The 15,460-nt window shown below is 36.6% G+C and overlaps 1 long non-coding RNA gene across 1 annotated transcript; it reads left to right on the forward strand.

Annotated features, from left to right (window-relative positions):
• The first annotated feature begins 562 nt into the window (after window positions 1–562).
• LOC133737330 (uncharacterized) lies at window positions 563–2,496 on the forward strand. The gene is made up of 3 exons (XR_009859828.1): window positions 563–991; window positions 1,650–1,732; window positions 2,210–2,496. It is a non-coding gene; the product is annotated as an uncharacterized LOC133737330 (long non-coding RNA).
• The last annotated feature ends 12,964 nt before the right edge of the window (window positions 2,497–15,460 follow it).

The following is a 15,460-nucleotide window of genomic DNA, read 5'->3' on the forward strand; positions in this document are numbered from 1 at the left end:
CTATATTACTTTTAAATAATTATCTATTTTCTACAATTTATATTCCTAACATATTATTTTCTTAAGTTTATTATTATCATCCCATATCATTAACCTCTTTCTAGAGAACTCCATTGATACTAACCTTATTAAGCCCAATTCTCAAAAGTAATTCTTTAAGGGCACGTTTACTTACTTGGAATGAGAGGAAATGATTACGGGGTAAAAGTATTCCTACGTTTACTAATACATAAATGAATCGGAATGATTCCAGGTAAATGTATTCATGCGTTTACTAACACATGGAGGAATCGGAATGGGTGTAGGTCTCAACTCCTTATCAGGAATCGATTCCTGAATATTCAGGAATTTGATTACGAAGGGGGGAGATGGGTTTAGGAATAAAATCATCCGGAATCAATACCGATATCTTTATTCTCCCATTCCACTTGTCTCTAATTTATGATTATTTTTCATTCCAAGCAAACGTGTCATAAGTTCTTCTCCTCCTGAAGCTTCTCTTAGCCCTGTTTACGTCAGTCAATTTTCATGCCTTAATGCACCTAAATTGAAGCCTCTGATCGAAAAACGTTCTTCATCAAATTTGTTCATCATCATCTCATCTATAACATATCCAAAAATCAGTGCGATCAGATCTGTAATGAAGTCTGTACATCGATCTGAGTAGAGGTAGCTCAGAAATCAGCAGATTTCGAGTTTCAGATTTTCTTTATCCTCTTTCCTTTTCAGGATTTCTCAAATTCATTTGGAAATAATTCTATTATGAGGTAATATCATTGTTCAGTTTATATTTCCTTCTCTTCCTACCAATTTTAGAACTCAATATACTTTATTGAGTATCCTACTCAATGAGGTCCTCTTATTTTACCTTGCATGTTTAAATCGGAAGTGACATTCCTTGATATATGACTGGGCTTGGCCAAATTTGTCTTGTCTCCATCTTTTCCTGTCGAATTTCATGAGGGAACTCACCCATACGTTTGATTCAGTGGTGAGTGTCTTATTTTCTCTTAACTTTGTTCTTAATGTGGTTAATGATATGATTGGTTGGTTTCTAGTTTTGTATCTATATTCATACAACATGCTCTCGTATTGCTCAACTTGTATTTGAGAATTGCGTTTACTTGATCAAACTCCCTGAGTTTTAAATTAACTCCGGCAGAATTCTTTTTGGATTGAATTCCTTGCATATCAAAGCCTGTTCTTGTGAATTTCAATTTGAAAGAGACTCCATTTTCTCTTTCTGAACACATCAAAATCGATTGTGTTTTCAGTACGTTTTTGCCTTTGGTTAAATGATTTGCAAGTATTGTGAAGCCTTCACGTCACCTCAGTGATGTTTTTACTAAAGCTAATATCCAACACTTGTTATTTTCAGCCTCATTAAGGAATCTGGAAACCAATTCAGTTTCGTTCAATTTCTGACCAGCTGAAATGTTTTGAGCATAACTCTTTCAATTTTCATTCTTTTTACTTGATTCTTTTTGGGATGTATTCAGTACACCTTGAACCTTATGTCTGGAAACTTTTAGCTTGATTGGTCAATGTTTACTATGTATAAACTATCAGACTGTCCAGTTCCAAAATAATCCAGCTTTGTCATCTTTCACTTCTATATAGTTAGTGACACTTGCTTATTTCCGGATTAGGGCCTCCTATAACTCAAAGGAGATCAGTGGACGATGGCGTTGCATTGATTATCCACCCAACATCGCTTAGCTTTGGACTCCAGGTAGGGGGGACTCGCCCTAGTTAGTGGTTTTCTATATTGTTTTATAGTTTGAAAATTGGTTTTCTATGATTATTCTTATTTGAGATAATGAGGGTGACCTGAGAGTGAGAGGAGCATAGCGACTTCCTTGGGCTTCGATCCCCTGGCCGTATGGACGATAGAGTGTCTGACATCCTTTGAGGTGTGGCACTGCTTCTAGGTGATACGGCGTAAGTGGACACTCTCACTACGCCTTGCCGGTTTAAATGATAGTAATCGTGGTAAAGGTGTAGTTGGATTTATGATCGGTCATCAGGTTTGTTAATCGGATATCCGAATATTTGAGTTTACAGAAAATGTTTTCAATGTAGATTTTATCTATATATGTAGTTTTTACTTACTCGCCGGCACCTATGTTTATATATTACAATTGTTTCAAACCTAGCTAGGGTTGAGCCATATTGGGCCAGCGAGGACGATTGCTCATCCCTACAACAGTTGTGTGATTGCAGGTACTGTGCACAAAGACGGGACAACTAGGATTGACGATGGGTGTGGCATGCTTTCTCTCAATTTCGAATTTGTGTATTGTCGAAAAGTTGTTCCCGTTAACAGGTTTTGGATTGTGGATTCCAAATCCTATTATCTATCTCATGATTCTACCTATTTCATAATTCCTTGTTTTGTAGTAAGTTTGTAACAATTGATAAGAACATCTTCTTCAATTATTTTCTGCTGGTTATGTGTTTGCTATGAAGTTATTGATTCAGAAATTGCATACTAAGTTCCTTTGGTATTCTACTCAAATTGATCAGCTTATCTCTTTCCAATCTTCTTGAAATCTGTTACTTGTTTGCTCTCAATTAATATTACTCGGACCAATGATTTGGAACTCCGAAACTTGGTTTTAGAAATGGAATTTATTTTGGTATTCGACGTAACAAGTTATTGCACCAAAAGTCTTCTCAATTTCACCTCATTCATACACGCTTCTAGCTCGATTTTACCTTCCATCTCAAAGTAATTTTATGTCAAATCTTATTCAAATGCTTTGCGTATCTTTAGGAGTGAGGCTGAACTATTTTTAGCTTATGCTCCTAATGGTTTGCGGCACTGTAGCGTGACCAATTTGAGGAGGTGCAAATCGGGGCGTCACAGTGTGTGTGTGTGTGTGTGTCTATATATATATATATACACACACACACACTCACATATGGACTAATCTGTCAATGATGTCTAACTACAAGGAACTTAAGAACATTATGGTGAATAAGAATAAACACTAGTGTTCCAAAATCACATTGCAGCAGACTAAAATCAATAGTGTAAACACGCCTGTGTTATGAATGCATTCAACCACACATTTGTATATTTAAAGTCCTACCAGAATTTCTAAATTAATAGAAACAAAGCAAATTATATCCCGCTGTAAATTTTATCATAATCTGCATTATATATTGCCATTCAATGAATTGCAAGTACGTACAACTTGATTCCAGCAGATAGTTCATTGGATAAGATACTAATAATAGAGCTGCGTTTTATTGATCATATCACAACTTAAATAACAGAACTATTAGACAATACTAACTTGTGAGATAATGTTGATATGTTCTTCAACATCAAATAGTGAGAAGCTCAATTTGACTAGTACATCTCTTAGTTTCATCCGCCTTAGATTCTCATCTTAACAATGTCTAAATAATTTAAATAGCTCAATTTGTTTATCTGAATGTCTATGAAAGTAATTGTAACATTCTCTAATATATAATCTATTTCTCAAAATAAGAGAACAAAATACCAAAAAGAAAGCAGAATGCATGAACATAAACAATCACGATAGTACGATTGAGACTAGTATTCAAAAACTGAAGGACATACAACACTCTACCGATCTCTTGTGGCTAAATAATGTAGTTCAATTATCAATACATATTAATTAATTGAAAGATTATCCATAAATCAATGGAGAACCAACCTTGTACAGATTTGAGGGCTGGGCACAAATGAAATAAAACTTACAAAACCGCACCGATCCGATCTGGACTGGCCGGTTCCATCGGGTATAAATGAAATAGGGTTTTTTGCACCAACAGTGTCTGAAGACTTAGGGGACTGACAATATGATACCCGAACTTACAAAGTTATCAAAGTAATACCCAGACTCAATTTTTCATATCAACGTGGTACCTACGGTCGATTTCCGTCACGTTGCCGTCAATCTTAACCACGTGTAACGCACGTGAGTCGCAAAATGAGGGCAAAAAAGACTTTTTCACTCCATAAAAAAAAAGGAAAAAAAAAAAAATAATAATAGCAAAAACAAAAGAAATTCTTGAACCCATTCATGTTCATCTTCTTAAACCCAGCTGATGCCATCTTTCTTGACATACAATTACATAGAGTTTCGACTTCTGTCATTTGACTCAGACTACTCGCCTCCAAAAGCTGATGCTATCTTTCTCTCTCTAGAGCTCCCCCATCAATTGATACGAACTTAAACAACAGCAAAAAAAAGAAAATTTGATCAACAGTACAAACTCAAACAACAAAAACAAGTAAATTTGATCAACAGATCTGCTATAATTCCATTAAAGGCTGCCATATCAGCAGATTCTAGATGCCCCATCAAGAGGATGATGAATAAGAGAGAGGTAAAAGTCCTTCGCTCTTCTGGAAATTCCCGGCGGTGGTGTTCAAACGGCGTCGCTTTAAATTTCTAGGTCCGTGGGTGATGAGTGATGGGCGATGTGAAGTCGTCATCGTCGTCAATTGTAATGGCAAGCAGTAGAGATAGAGTGCTGCGAGATCGAGAGCTTCTCATTCCCGTCGCCGACTCCGGCGATGAAGACCTTTCTTCCAAGCCCTCTTCGTCTTCTTCGTCCTCTCACCACCTCACTAGCCGCGAGGTATTGTATTGCTCTCTCTCTATTTTGGATTAGGGTTCTTTGATTGCTTTCTCTTATGTTTGGTTTTGCTGGAAAAATGTGTGGGAAAATTATAGGGGAAGCTAAAGTCTCTTGCTTTAATTGCAAATTTGAGTTTGTAGATTTGTGGGTTGACTTTTGTTAGTACCATTGTAGCTTCTTGTTTGATTTTAAGAACCAGATTTATACATATGGGCCTATAAATTGCTTTGAATTTTCATGAGTTTGATTCAATCCATATGCTCCAGCTAGATTCCAAAGAAGCTCAGATAATTGATTCGACTGGATTTTAGTTTTATGCCTGTGTTTTAGTTTGATTAAGGTGTTTTGCCTGCAGAGAATCATGATAAGAACTTGAATTTTTTTGGTTATTGTATAGAGGGACGATAAGAATGTAGTATTTGGTTTGATCCTTGTTGGATAGTTTAATGAATTGAGGGCAAATCGGACTTTTTGGCCTCATTTAACGAGTCACGTGCGTACCACATGGTGAAATTGACGGAGACGTGACGGAAGTTGACAGCAGGTACGCCGAAGATATGAAAAAATAAGTCTGGGTATCACTTTGATAACTTTGTAAGTTCGGGTATCATATTGTCAGTCCCCTAAGTCTCTAGACACTGTTGGTGCAAAAAATCCAATGAAATATTATCCATTAATTGACTGCTTTTGGGCCGGTTCGGTCTTAGTACGAATGTCTTTCGGGTCAGTCCTGATTCTTGACTTTGGATGACTTCATGGACTGGAAAACCCGAAGTAATACACATGTTTCCCATTAAAAGGTCAGCTTTCTGAGTCTATACACTTTGTATCGATATGGCCATAGGTGCTGATTGATGAATAACAAAAGTTAAACCCTAAATCCCTATTAGAAAATTGAAATCCTTAATTCAACATCAGTTTTAGAGGTCTCCGACTCCACCTCTCGACCTCTCCATTTTTCCAACCAAAAATCAGCTCATCTCTCTTCTTCTTCGACCAAGAATTAGCTCATCTCTTCTTCTTCTTCTTCAATTTCAGTAACCAACTCCTCTCTCTCAATGGCAACCTCATCGAATTCGAGCCATCAGATTCAGCTCTATCATTACTTGCAATTTCAGCTTCTCAAGATCTAGAAGCTGATAGAAGAAATAGGAATAAGAATCATGAGATTGTTGTTGTCTCCCAACAAGGTGAGAATAAGGAACCAAAAGATGCAGCAGAAGGTGAAAAAGAAAGAGCACCAACTCAGACATCCCGGGGTAAGCCGTAAAAGAGAAAAAGAGAAAGGCAAATAAAGAAGGCTGCCTCGAGGTCGTGGCCTCGTGGGTGTGGGAGTATAACGAAAAGTATGACAGTCCACCCTGCATTGAAAAAGATGGGAAGAAGGAGGAAGTTCGATTTGAGAATCGCGCTAAATGCAGGTATTGTGGCACTGGCATTGTTGCTGATTCTTCTTTTAATGGTACTAGGTACTTTACATAGACATGTATAAAAAGTTTGTAAGGAATATATGGTAGGCTAAATTTATAAAACACACAGCATGTGTTAATTAGTGATGGACAAACTGACAGGACCGACCGCACATTTCACCTTGACTTGAGTGGCCCTGTGGGACCCACTTTAGGAGTAAGTTTACCAAAAAAATTGACAGAACTATCCCTAAAAATGGACTACCTAACCTTTGAAAATAAATCAACAGCAACTCTATCTCTATAAGCCTACATGCTTTCAACAATTCCACTTATACACACACAGATCAATTTATCATTAGCATAATTGAAAATTGGTCATTAAAACAACTAGACAATGAATTGAATAGAATACGAGTAGGTTAAGCACATAATTTACATAAATGATGGGAGTGCCTCGACTCCACGTGCAGTCGACCTCAATTAATCTGTAGACTGGGCATGGAAACCTTAGAAGCCTAGGGAAAAGCATTGAAAACTGTTCAAGTGAGTAGATGAAAAATAAATAATTTCAATGAAATAAAGTAAAATTTAATGCTTTCCGAAATTTAGTTTCTGATAAAAACTAAGCATGCAATAAAGTCTTCGGAAAAATACTTTTAGTCATACTCTGGTACTAATCTTAAAAACATGTTGTAAACTCTCTGGTACTGAAATCTCAAAAACATATTGTAAATGAACTCAAAACATGATGATATCTCAAACATGCATGCTTACATCTCAAAATCATTTTAGAAATCTCAGAACTCTTAATTCCATAACATAGACGATGGCTAGAGGGTATTGCCAACTAGTCATCTCATACCATTTGGAGGGTACTGCCAACCGAAATACGAGGGAGCGATGGCTAGAGGGTACTGCGACTAACTTTCTCATGCCATTTGGAGGATACTGTTGATCAAATGACTCATCGGAGGGTCATCCGGACCGAAATACTAAGAAGCAATGAGTTGAGGGAACCGCTGACTAACCATCGATGGTTAGAGAGTATTGCCGACTAACCATCTCATACCATTTAGAGGGTACTGCTAACCAGATAACGCATCAGAGGGTACTACTGATCGGAATACATATTCTGGAGAGTACTACTGACCAGAATATTGTGTGGAGGGTATTGCTGACCTCACTATTACCTGGAGGGTATTGCCGACCAGGTAATGTATACATATGTTAACATCATCATCTTTCATCATTTACCTCATTTAATTCATAACTCCAACTCATAATTTCTCATTTTATATTTAACTCATTAATTCATAATATTTAAATCTCCATTTTTCAAAAAGCAAATTTTCAATAGTACATCAACTTTCCAAAAGGAAATCTTAATAAATCAAAATTCAATTAACTCGTTAATTAATAAAAACTTTCTTTCGGAAAGTAAAACTCAATCTCAACTTAATCAACCTTGTAAATCATCGAAAACATAAATCATGAAATCTCGATAAATTATTCATATTCAAATATCATCATAAAAATCAATAGATAATTTAATACTGAAAAGGGTGCGGCTATTGCCACCCTACCATTTACTTAGTTCACCCTACAAACATTTAAATTATTGAAAGACTATACTACCCAAATGTAAAATGACTAATAAGTACACTAATTTTCTAAAATTCAAATCTATAAGGAAAATTATATACATAACCAATTAATTAAATACAAAGACTACTTAATTTCTCATTGGATGACATTAATCTTGATCTTCTCCATCCAAATTTGAATTTATTACTATTATTTTTGTCTCTTTGTTGCCTCCACATCGAATTTGTTATTCAATTCACAAAACTATTAATGTTAATTTCATCAAAATCTTTGCAATACTTTTTGTGAACACCGAAAGTAAAAAATTTAAAACACACAAAAAGTTAAAAACACAAAAAAAAAAAATCAATCTATTCTTTTTTGCTTATAGTTGTTAAATTACTAATCTTTTAATATAAATTGAAATAGACGAACATTGATACTGAAAAAAAAATTAAAATGAAAGTAAATTAGATTATGATTTTATGATTTTATTAGGAACCTTTAGCATATTTTAGTTTTTTTATTGATATAAATTAAATAAGAGATTTTAGTTAATTTTTTTTAATTGGATATGTTATATAAGGATATTTTTGGAAAGAGAAATGGGTTAGATAAGTAAATTTAATAATTAAAATTAAAACGTAGGGTGTAATGATCAAGTAGGATGAACAAATGAAATGGTAGGGTGGCAATAGACGCACCCTACTGAAAAATATATACTGCATGCGATTTCATTTAAAAGTAAAGGTCCACTCACAGAATTAGAGATATGACGGTTGGCTGACAAATTCCTCCTTAAGTTCGATCTACACATCACCTTGAACGAAATGATATTAGGAATAACTATGTTCAAGAATCATAGATAAATTATCAATAATAATAATAGAAACCCTAAAATGATATCGGAAGGAGCACAAATTTATAGTTTGCGTTGACTCGATAACTATAACAACCTATCGAAAAATGTGCAGACCTAAAAGTGTGGTGGCCTTGGTATTAAAAAAACATCAATGATGAATCAAGCCATATATGCTTTCTAAAATTGGCTGGAGATGGATGCAACCTGGAGAAGGACAGTGGCAGGATGTCTTATAGATGAAGTATTTGAAAAAAGAATCATTCCTTGACCTTACCTACAAAAATCCATCTACATGCTCGAGTACTTGGAGAAGCATCACTTTTGGTGTGGAGTTATTAAGAAAGGGTTTAATTTGGCGTGTCGATGATGGTCAAAGAATCTCCTTCTGATTTGATAAATGGCTACATTGTGGCCACCTTGCTTCATGTTTCCTCCCTTACTAACATGGATTTGCAATTCAAGGTTAGTACTTGGAACCAAGATGGATGGGATGTGAGTTTTCTCAAGAATCACTTCAGTGCTGATATTATTAACCAGATTCTCAGCATTCCTGTTGTTTTTTTGAATAATGGTCTTGATATGAAAATCTGGGATGAAGCTTAAAATGGGAATTTTTTTTGTCAAATCAGCTAACCCTGCTCTAATTAAGGAGGAAGGATTCAACAGTCATAAATGGAACTGTAATAACCTGAATGTTCGTACTAATTTCTTGTTCTTATGATTAATTGAGAATTAGAAACTATTTCGAACAACTATTCGCTCGGAATGCTTCGATTCGATGGTTGACTTTTTATACATTAGGATTATGTGAAAACTTCTTTCACGAAAATCGTAGAGCGTGTCGATACGAGTTCGTAGACATGCGGAACACGAAAATCAGAGTTCATATGAAGAGTTATGGTAATCGAAAAAAGTTTCTATTTTTATATAAAGGCCAAAATTTCAGAAAATTTGCAAAAGAAACCCAAGTTTCCGTTTCTAGAAACCCAATATTTTCTCTCTCTCCCGAGCTGGAAATTGCCGTTCTCCTTCATCTGGCGGTATCTCCATGTCCGACCACCGTTACCCAATCTCTTCATCTCTGCTCCCTCTTCAAGTCTGTGGCAGCTTTATGGCACAATTTGAGCTGTCGAAGGCGTAGCAAGATGGAGAAGATTAGTGGCGATGCTGCGTCGCAACACCTCTGGAACTCTCGATTTGACCACCTCCGGCGATGATTTTTGAGGTCTTTTAAAGCCCATAAAATTTAGATGTTTCCCTCCAAGTAGCTTGGAACGATTTGAAGTGTGGAGGTCGAATCGAGGATTTGAGATTCTAGGGTTTCACAGATTCTTAGTTTTTTCGAGGAAAATTCCAGCTAAATCGCTTCGATTCAGACTTTGTGCTAGCTATGAAATTAATGTACATGTTGAGATGAACATTTTAGCATAGGTTTCGTGACCCAATTTTGAGGTTGCCGGCGGCTGATGGAGCCCACTCTCAGCCACTGCCCGCGGCGCGTCCGGCCAGGTTTTTGGGTTCTGTTTTCTTGGTTGTCACCTACTACGTCGATACAAGCTTGTTGATATATCATGGGGTCATGTTGTAATTACTCGAAGCATGCTAGGTTTACGTAATTTCGGTTTTCTCGGTTTGCGATTCTTGAGGATCCGACCGTTGGATCGTCTTATAATTTTGAGAAATTGATCCTAGAAGTGTTCCGAAGACTTTGGGAGGTCTCAGAGGAAGTTTTGTCTTAATTGATGAAGTCTTCGGTTTTGGGTTCAAATGCTCGGTTCGAACCGTAATCACTTTTGTTTTAAATCGTGTGCTAAGTTGAGACCTTATTTTAGTTAGGTGATTGATGGAAAGTGATCTATATATTATCTCGGCTATAAGAGAAGGCGCAGCGGAATTTAGAGGTGAGTAAATCTCACGTGGTCATCTATGAACCGAGTCATTATTGTTCGGTTTAATCGCTAAATTGTGAAATTGTTTTCGTGAAATAAATATTTGTTTTAAATCATATGAGCTTGATCAGCTAAGTTTTATATGTAAGTAAAATGAGATTCTAATTATAAAAATGATTTTTCTCGAGTTTTGGCGATTGTTGATTATAGTTGGTATTAATAACATTTCTGAGTGGATGACTACGTGTGTGTGTGTATTTACGTGAAATATATATCTTGAGGGCGTGACATTGTGATAGGCATAATAAATTGTGATTTTATTTAGGTCATTGTGTTGAGCTTTTACTCTTTGCGGGATTACAATATATCATGTAATTGTTGATTTTATTGTGTTGAAAGTGTATTTGAGTTTTGGTGTAACATTTTGAGTCATGTGGGACTTCATAAATGTTTTCGATCTACGCATCTAGTGTCACAGTAGTGACAGATGTAAATATATCGGATACCATAACCTTTGGCTGGGTGACGGGTTACGATTCAGTTAGAGCTCTAGTCTGTCTGCCATTGTACGTCATGGGGGTAACACGTAGGTTACTTGCGACTCATGAGTACATGTTTTGTTAAAAGAGCGTGTCAGGTGGTTTCTTTCTTTTATTGTCCATTGAGGGATCGATTTGGTTTCATACTAATTTGCAGAGTTGATTTTGGGTTGCTTAAATTATTCTTGAGTTGAGAAATTCTTAAGCATGTGTTGTAGGTATTTTATTTGAGTTTATTCATACGAGCTTAAAAAGCTTACCGGGTTTGTTGTTTGCAATCCGGTGCACTATTTCATGGTGTAGGGGTTATTCCTGCAGGTCAGGACAACCAAGGTTGAGACCGAGGTGTGTAGTGCAGCACTGTTAGGTTCAGAACCTATTTTGTTATCGTACTGCTGTTTGTAGTATGCTCTTAGTCAGCTTTACATTTTACTTTGATGCTTTCGTGTTTATGTAAACACTTGGTGATTAATATTTGACTCTAGGAGTTGGGTCTATAATGAATTTCCCATTTTTTATTACAACTAAAGATTACATGCGTTCGTTTAGTTAACCTCACTTCTAGGAATTTTCATATCAACCTACTCATTTGAATCATTTTTCACATCGACCTCTTCCTTAGGTATTCTATCATTGCGAGTTGACCATATTTCTTAGGTTGAAAATCTCTAACTTATTTCTATATGCATATTCCTATATATTAGGTAACAATTGAGAATGAACAACTATCAAATTAATATGAAAATATACAAAAGGAAATGTTCAAAGAAAAGAAAATTATCTTGTTTCTAGGTATGACAATATACCTAGAACAAGATACTTTACATAAGAAAATTCAGGGCAATGATTACAAAAGAAAAGATTTGAAAAACCAAATCTCATGAATAATATACCTTATTAGTAGATACCATACTTTCAAAAGCCAACAATTAGAAAGAGAATATGGAATATGATCACTAATGCATAGGTGATACACAAGTTCACAACAACAAATTTGAACTTCTTTCTTATGGTCTATATATAGGAACTGAACTTGTACCTGTACGAATAGCTTGAAATCATGGTGCTATATACAAAAGTTGTCCTCAATGAAAATTTGAAATCAAAGAATGCACGAATTAAGCCATAAATCATGTAGTGGCAAAATACTATAATTATACATCAAGACTCTATAAGGAAAGTTGCCCAACCTCTCAAAAAAAAAAATGAAGAAGGTTGCCCAAAGGTAAATCAGGCATATAGGAAAATATGAAAAAAATAATAATTATACATTAACACTCTGCAAGAAAGGTTGTCTATGTGAATTGGATGTAGATTGACAGAAAAATATGAATGGGTTTTTCCCATTACCTCTTTAGGAAATTGGGTTCATATCTAATTTAACCAATAAAAAATAAAAATATACTAGCTAGGTTCATATTAGCTAGGTTAAAAACTTAAGCCTCTACCTTTAAGTCAGATCGCTAGTAAATGGATGGAACACATAAATTTAGTGTCATTTTTGCAAAATACAATAGATAACAACAACTAATACCGATTAACTAAGTTTTGGAACATAAAATCTACCATTAAAATAGAAAGTTTAAATTTCACATTCATTTAAATCTATTGAAATTTTGAATTAAAAAAAATGTAAAGAAAATATCCATAATTCTAGCAATAATGATGAGTAGATCGAAGGAAAACTACTGAAATAATAGGACCAATAAAAATCTACAGTTAGGGTGTTTAAAGAAGGAGAAAAGTTCAATCACCGTCCCCAAACTATGCTGCCAAGGCCAATTTGATACCCGAACTCTCAAAAGTATCAATGTGATACCCAAAGACATATTTTGATATCAACGTGATACTTCCGTCAAAAATTCCTAACGGCTCCGTTATTTGATGACGTGGCAAGCACGTGGAGACAAAAAAAGAAGTTAAATGACCAACTTACCCTTTTGTTTTTGTTAATTCATTTTTATTTTTATTTTTCTTTTCATTTCTTCTTCTTCTTCTTCTTCTAACTAAACTGCCGCAACCTCCGAAGCAAGCTCCGCCACCAGCCACCAGCCACCAACCACTCACCCCAAAATGAATTCCGATTTCGGTCTCGAACGTGAGCTCAGCCCCGACCACAGTTACCGCCCCCAACATCAAGAATCTCACATTACATACAAATGCAGCAATTTGACAACTTCTAATCCAATTCAAATTGAGAAAACAAGAACAAACAATTCAACTTCTAATCCAAAATTTCAATCTCCCATCTCCACTCCCAAAATTGGAATCCCACCTGAAAACTTTCACGGTCAATCTCCTCATCACCACTTCCATTACCTATCTGCTCTGCACCACTTATCTCACCTTCTTCAAGTTCACAAGCCTCCTCATTGCCCTCCTTCTCCGCCTTCGCCTTCACATTCCCTTCTCCATCCTTCTCCTCATCCATATCATCACTCTCTCTCTCATCCTCCTCCTCCTCATCACTAGAGCTACTACTCAAAGAAGATGATGCTGCTGATGAACTCTCACTCTCACTCTCACTCTCCGACTCCGAACTTTCGCTCTCAATCCCACTCTCCATTTTGCTCTTCACACCCTCCACACCTTCGATTTTGGTCTCCAAATCCTCACTCACTTCATTCCCACTATCAAGAACCAAACTTTCTTCATTCCCTCCAACCAAACTAACCTTCCCCAACTCTTCTTCAATAGAACTCCTCAAATTTTCTGAAACTTCAGACTTCACGTTCACCACACTACCAAGCCCACAATCAATTGGGTCGGACCCATTAACGATTTGGCCTCCACCACCTACCTCAGACTTCACCTCCACCACAGAACCACTCTCACAGTCAATTGGCTCGTCGTCGCCCTCTCGGTTATCGCCAAATTAGAATCCTCCCCAATCAAACCAGACGAGAGCTTCGTCCTTATCTCATCAATCCTCCCCACATACACATTCACCAAGTCGCCTCCCTTTGTAATCGTCTGCAAATCCGACGTCGTACCGGCGCCAGAGCTTGAAGTCTGAGGTGAGCTGCGCGATGGGTTCGACTCCGGCGTTGAGGGCGAATTTGTCGGGGGTTTTGATGGTGACGTCGACGTTGCCGTAGAGGCCGTGGGCGGTGAAGATGGTGATCATGAGATGAGGACCAGATAAAGTAGTTGGTGGATTCGAGGCGGATGGGTATGAGATATGATGTGTGAGGACCAGATTTGGGGTTTTTGGGTAGGAGGAAGCGGCCATGGTGGAGAGAGAGAAAGGAGAGAGGATCAGATTGCGAAAGGGGGAGAGAGAGAGAGAGAGATTTGTTTTGTTTTTTTTTTTGTTTTTTTGTTTTTTTAATTAATTAATTAGTAGAGAAAGACAATTTTACCCCTGATAAAAATATCACATTGGACCCACGTGCTTGCCACGTCAGCAAACAGACGGCCCCGTTAGGAATTTTTGACGGAAGTATCTCGTTGATATCAAAATATGTCTTTGGGTATCACATTGATACTTTTGAGAGTTCGGGTATCAAATTGGCCTTGGCAGCATAGTTTGGGGACGGTGATTGAATTTTTCTCTTAAAGAAGATGTTAATTGTGCTAACTGACTAATGTTTACCTGATTTAAATAGTGGCAATATGTGTAATTTTTAGAAAAAAAGGAAGACAATAGTTTATCCCAGTTGGCAATAATTGGGTGTAGATTGAAAAAAAATAATAGGTGGGTTTTTTCCATTAGATTTTATAGGAATTGGGTCTATAATGAATTTCCCCAAAATTTTAACTAATATGGAAAGAACCAAGAGAGGTTCTACTGTTGTCTTTACTTGCCCTATCTATCACAAGTACCCTGAAACTTTAATCCATCTTCTTAGGGACTGTTCTAGAGCTATGAAGGTTTGAAAAAAGGTCATCTGTGTGGACAAGATAAGTAGAGCTCTTAGCCTTAATTGGTGGGGCTGGTTTGCTGCAAATATTCACTGCAATGATTATTGCAATAATGGTCTGCAATGGAATAGTGTCTTCATCTATACATGCTGGTTTTTGTGGAAATTCAATTTTGATGAAGAATTTAAAATGTCATTTACACCTGAAAAATTATGATGGATGCTACATTTGAATGGTGAGCTGCTCAAGGGAAAAATAATGATGATCTAATTTTTCTACCATTGAGCTAAAGTGGAAGTGCCCAGATGATGGTTGGTTTAAACTCAATGTTGATGGGGCTAGGAAAGCTAAGTTTTAGGAGCTCACAGAGGAAATTGGATTTGTGGCTTTTGTGATAGTCTTAGTGTGGCCGAATGATTGAGGCTGAAGCCTAGGGGATCTCATTGGCTTAAAAATAACCTTAGAGAGATATAGAGGAAAATTGTCACTACTACAAAAAGTGCATCACACAACGGTGGAAATCTGTTGTGTGATTTGGACCATGACTGTCGTCTATCTCGGTGTTGTGTGATGAGCATACTCCAATAACGGTGAAACACCGTTGTGTGTATACCATAGACACAACACATCAGTTAAAATCGTTGCACCGATTCTGCGCATGCCAATGCCAGAAATTTGATGCAGCGCATT

Source organism: Rosa rugosa, chromosome 1 (genome assembly GCF_958449725.1).
Source record: "Rosa rugosa chromosome 1, drRosRugo1.1, whole genome shotgun sequence".
NCBI classification, from domain to species: domain Eukaryota; kingdom Viridiplantae; phylum Streptophyta; class Magnoliopsida; order Rosales; family Rosaceae; genus Rosa; species Rosa rugosa.